The following is a 6,000-nucleotide window of genomic DNA, read 5'->3' as shown; positions in this document are numbered from 1 at the left end:
CCCTGGCTGGAGTGCAATGGTGTGATCTTGGCTCACTGTAACCTACGCCTCCTGGGTTCAAGCAGTTCTCCTGCCTCAGCCTCCCAAGTAGCTGAGATTACAGGCATGCGCCACCATGCCTGGCTAATTTTTGCATTTTTAGTAGAGACAGCATGCGCCACCACGCCTGGCCATATATCATTTTTATAAAAACAAAGGCCGGGCGCAATAACTCCTGCCTGTAATCCCAGCACTTTGGGAGGCCAAGGCAGGTGGATCACCTGAAGTCAGGAGTTCGAGACCAGCCTGACCGACATGGTGAAACCCTGTTTCTATTAAAAATACAAAAACTAGCCAGGCGTGGTGGTGGGTGGCTGTAATCCCAACTACTTGGGAGGCTGAGGCAGGAGAATTGCTTGAACCCGGGAGGTGGAGGTTGCAGTGAGCCGACATCATGCCATTGTACTCCAGCCCGGGCGATGGAGCAAGACTCCTTCTCAAAAAAAGAAAAGAAAAGAAAGAAAAGAAAACTATTTACCTTCACACACACACATAAACACACACATCCATGGAGGATGATTCTTCTGAACAGCTGGAGTTGAGAACCACTACATTTGAAGCTGGATGAGTCATTGACACTCTTGTGTAAACAGGGTTTTCAGGAAGACAGCGTGGGGACCCAGAGTCTCTGGAGGTCCCAGCTAAAGATAAGATTCCCTGCGGAGCAGCTGACCCTGGGAAGAGCTGCAAAGGGAAGTTGGTTCCCCTGGGTATTCAGCCCCTCTTGGAAGGAAGAACCATCCAGCCTGTCTCCTGAGGCCCTCTTGCCAGAGATGCTTGTCCCAGTCCTGATCCTAACTAAGCCCTTGCTTCGTTGGCATTGGTGATTCCCCCAAGCCCCATCCATTCCTCCCCCTCATCATCCACCTATCTCTTAAGCGGGGCCCTGACTCCTGCCCCGTCCACTGTGCCCTCACTCTGGCCATATAGGCCTGCCCACTGCCTGGCTTTTTTTTTTTTTTTTTTTTTGGAGATGGAGTCTTGCTCTGTCACCCAGGCTGGAGTGCCAGTGGCACGATCTCTGCTCACTGCAACCTCCGCCTCCCAGGTTCAAGTGATTCTCCTACCTCAGCCTTCTGAGTAACTGGGACTATAGGTGTGCACCACCATGCCCGGCTAATTTTTGTATTTTTAATACAGATGGGGCTTCACCATGTTGGCCACGCTGGTCTCGAACTCCTGACCTCAAGTGATCTGCCGCCTTGGCCTCCCAGAGTACTGGGTTACAGGTGTGAGCCACCGCACCCAGCCAACCACTTCCTGGCTTTTGCAGGTGCTTTTTCCTCCACCAGAATCACCTCCCTCCCCTGCTTCCCTCGCTCCCAGGCTTCCAGGCCTCCTTTTCTGGAAGGCTGCCCTGACAGGCCAGACCACCTGGCTCTGCCAAGGTCCAGTGACTCGGAGGCTCAGAGCCGGCAAAGCCTTGAGGCCTTGCACCAAGGAGGCAGGAAGGCACACAAGCCCTGCCCACTGGATGACCTTGGCCAAGTCCTTCGCCCTGGATGACTCTGTTTCCTCATCGGAAAAATAGGGGCATCACAAGCTGCTTGATAGGAATCAAGAAGATCATGTGTGAAATGTTAGCTATTTTTAGTTTCAGGTTTGTTGGAAAGAATGACAATGAGACATAAGCTTACAGGAAGGGGGAATGAAAAGGGGAAATCAAGTCAGTAAGGGAAGAATGTGAAAAAAAAGTTGTAATGGAAATTAAAAAACCCTAACTTTCCTGGGAGGACAGAGGCTCCCTATGGAGCCAGCTGAGGGTCTGTGGGGGTCACAGGGGCACTGTCAGACACTGGGAGATGCTGGACAGGACTGGGCCCAGACCTCCAGGCCCAGTGGGGCCTCCCTTCTCAGCCCCCTACTTTCTTTTTTTTTCCTTTGAGATGGAGTTTCACTCTGTCACCCAGTTTGGAGTACAGTGGCACAATCTCGGCTCATTAAAACCTCCACCTCCCAGGTTCAAGCGATTCTCCTGCCTCAGCCTCCCAAATAGCCAGGACTACAGGCATGTGCCACCACGCCCGGCTAATTTTTGTATTTTTAGTAGAGATGGGGTTTCACCATGTTGGTCAGGCTGGTCTCGAACTCCTGACTTCAGGTGATCTGCCTGCCCTGGCCTCCCAAAGTGCTGGGATTGCAGGCGTGAGCCACCGCGCCCGGCTCAGCCCCCTTCTCTTTCAGCTCAGGTCCCCATGCCCCTGCAGAGCCTTAGAAAGTGTCATCCCACACCATCTCCACCAGGTCCTACAAAATCACCCCCAAATCATACCCTCTAAGCACTGCAGCAAATGCAGCTTCAGGGCAATCCCCCAGCACAACCTCACCCCTTCCTGAGACTGGTGGGTGAGCTGAGGTCACCTGCCACTGCCAGCAGGGCTGGGTAAATCTCGGGGCAGGCGGGGGCGAGGGCGGGGGCTGTCACCGCGGTGTTGCCTGATGCACCCTCCTCCCCAGTTCAGGAAATTGTGAGGTGAACTCTTCCCCTCCAGAGCGCTGTCTGCTATGAAGGCGGCTCAGGCCCCCAACACACACATAGCGGGTGACAGGTAGGGCCCAAGTCCTGGAGCCCCCGCTCCTCCCTGAAGACCGATCAGGGCATCTCTGGGACTCTGTTCCTCTCTCCCTGGTTAGCACAGTCCCCCGCCCTGTAGTTCCCACGAGGCAAAACGTCAGAGTCACCTTTATTGCACAGCCACTCTGTACACCAGGCGCTCACCACACATGCAAGGTCGGTGGATTGTCCCCATTTTACAGATGAGGGAGCGGAGGCAGGAAGTGCAGAAGAGGCCACTCGTGGCCACACAGCGGAGACTGGCAGGCCCATTGGGTTCAGCAGACTCCTCAGCCTCAGTGCCAAGCAAGGACTAGAGCCACGGAAAGCAGGGATGCTGAGTCTCTGGGGCATGTGGGCCACCCCCAGCTGATGCATTTGTTGAAGACTCTAGGGGCATGGAATAGGCAAAGTGCCCACATGGGGGTGCAAGAACTGATGCCCAGCACACCCCATGGAACCTCATTCTTTTTTTGAGACAGAGCCTCACTTTGTCACCTAGGCTGGAGTGCAGTGGCATAATCTCGGCTCACTGCAACCTCCACCTCCTGGGTTCAAGCGATTCTCCTGCCTCAGCCTCCCAAGTAGCTGGGATTACAGGCATGAGCCACCACACCCAGCTAATTTTTGTATTTTTAGTAGAGACGGAGTTTTGCCATGTTGGCCAGGCTGGTCTTGAACTCCTGACCTCAGGTGATCCGGCTGCCTCAGCCTCCCCAATTGCTGGGATTACAGGCGTGAGCCACTGCCCCCAGCCCCAGACCTCATTCTTTTTACAGGGTCCCAGCACTATATTGTATGGACGTCCGGAATCACCAATCCCCTGCTGATGGACATGCAGGTTATTTCCAGTCTTTTGCTAAGACAAGTAGTGTTGTGATGACTACAGTATCCTACATCTCGGCATGTGGGTGTGTATAGGATAAATGTTCTGGGCACCAGGCTCCAGCAGGCCCCACGAACAGGACTCTGGGCCTTATGCCAGGAGGGGAAGATTCAAAGAGGGCCCCTCACCTGGGTCTGACCCAAACCCACACCAAAGGTAGCAGCTCGTCCAGAGCTGATTCCCTGGGAAGCCTGGCCAGGAACCACCATCGGACTTTCTTATTGTGAGAGCTTTTTTTTTTTTCCTCCTTTGGCAGAGCTCAGTGCTGGGTTCCAGCCCTGATGCAGAGGTACAAAGCTAGTCTGGGCAGATTGTTATGCAAATCAAAAGAGGAAGCAGAGCTAGGGGAGCAGAGGAGCTTCTGCTGGGCTCTACCAGGGAAGAAGCTGCAGTAGGAGCCCCTACTTAGGCCCTGCGGGAGGCCTGGGGTTCAGGAAAGGGCCCGCTATCCATCCGGTACAGGGAAAAGAGTCCAGCTCTGGCCTCTGCCCCTCAGCTCCACCTCCTGCATTCCTACGAGTTCTCCAGACGATCTGATGGGAGCTCAGAACCAGTCCCAACAGGTACTGGGATGTGATGGCCATTTTCCTTCCCTTTACCACTCGGGGCCCCTCCACTGCAGGGACGTCCCCTGGGGTGTCTCTGTGCCCATGCCCCGTTGGGCGCCTCCTCTCAGTCCAGCCCCCTCCACACTGCATTATCTCCTTAGCTGTGAGCTCCATGAGAGCATAGTGTGCTTAGGTCAGTGTTGTCTCCCCAGTGCCCGGCACAGTGCCTGGCACATCACAGATGCCTAGTGCTCCTACACCAACAAACTCCCCTGACAGCACCACATCCACAGGGAGCTGGGCCTCAGGGAACAAAGTGGTGCCTGGCTGAGCCCCACACAGGGGCTGCTCTTTTTTTTGAGATGGAGTCTCACTCATTACCCAGGCTGGAGTGCAGTGGCTCAATCTTGGCTCACTGCAACCTCCGCCTCCTGGGTTCAAATGATTCTCCTGCCTCAGCCTCCTGAGTAGTTGCGATTATAGGCACGCACTACCATGCCCCACTAATTTTTGTATTTTTAATAGAGACGGCTTCACATGTTGGCCAGGCAAGTCTCGAACTCCTGACTTCAGGTGATCCACCCACCTCGGCCTCCCAAAGTGCTGGGGTTACAGGCGTGAGCCAACGTGCCTGGCCTAGACTTGTTCTTGAGGATGACGAAACAGGGGTTTTGCTGTTAGCCCAGCCAACAAAATGGACAAGAAAGAGGGAGAAGAGAAGTGTGAGATGCTTCCCAACACAGCCTGAGGCTAACGCAGGCCATGCTGGGCCGCACGCTCCAGGCCAGCCTGGAAGAGCCCAAAGCCAGTTTCCTTCCAATGCTGTGTATATTACACAACATTCTTAGATGGAAAGTCCAGTTTCTTTTGCTTTTTTTGTGTGTGCACTTCAGAAGTTTTTTAAGCTAATTGATTGAAGGGCTCTTGCGCCTAGGAATAGCAATACTAATAAGCTTTTGTGGAATCTCACTGGTTCCAGACCAAGGCTGTGAATGTCCCAACTCACTTCTGTTCTTGGTGAGTTTTGCTTGTGTTAGTGAACAAGGTGAATTCATTAAACACAGTGGCCCCTGCCCAGTGCTGGCTCTCTAAAATGACCACTTCAATTGCACTGACCGAGATGCAATGGATTCTACCGCAGAAGCGCATTTAACTCAAATGCAAACATAACTGGAAGGTGACACAGAGTCCTGAAATCCCTGGTTGTGCAAACACATCAATGCCTAGCCACTGGTCATTAGCACGTTTTCATTTTCCTCCAGCTCCCTCCACCCTTCATGAGTGGGGACTGAAAAATGTGTCTATTGCAGCAGCTCCTGGTGGTACGCTCTGGTAAGGATTTGCATCAGGCTACTGGTTGCTCAACAGCCGAGAAGAGCAAGCCTCCAGGCCTCTGCACGCATGCCTTCTGCCTGGTGAGCCTCTCACTATCATCCTTTTAAAAGACACTTCAAAAAGAGGCAAAATCATGACATCCATACATAGATTAAAAAAAGAACATGTGTTAAATATTTTATTCTACTCCTAAACCAATTTAAGGAAACCAGGCAGATGTTACAACTGGTTCAAATGAAATCTAAAGAACAGACACATTTAATAATCAGGAATATGGAAAAGAACATGCAAATGGGGGCTGGGCACAGCAGTTCATGCCTGTAATTCCAGCACTTTGGGAGGCCGAGGTGGGTAGATCACCGAGGTCAGGAGTTCCAGACCAGCCTGGTCAACATGGTAAAAACCCGTCTCCACCAAAAAAAAAAAAAAAAAAAAAAATTAGCTGGGTGTGGTGGCACACGCCTGTAATCCAAGCTACTCAGTAGGCTGAGGCAGGAGAATCGCTTGAACCTGTGAGGTAGAGGTTGCAGTGAGCTGAGATTGCACCACTGCATTCCAGCCTAGCCAACAAGAGCAAAACTCCATCTCAAAACAACAACAACAACAACAACACGCAAATGGGGCAAAGCTAGGGAAGG

This window comes from Theropithecus gelada, chromosome 7b (genome assembly GCF_003255815.1).
Source record: "Theropithecus gelada isolate Dixy chromosome 7b, Tgel_1.0, whole genome shotgun sequence".
Classification (NCBI taxonomy): Eukaryota; Metazoa; Chordata; class Mammalia; order Primates; family Cercopithecidae; genus Theropithecus; species Theropithecus gelada.
The sequence above is the reverse complement of the archived record's forward strand: the minus strand, read 5'-3'. Positions refer to the sequence as shown.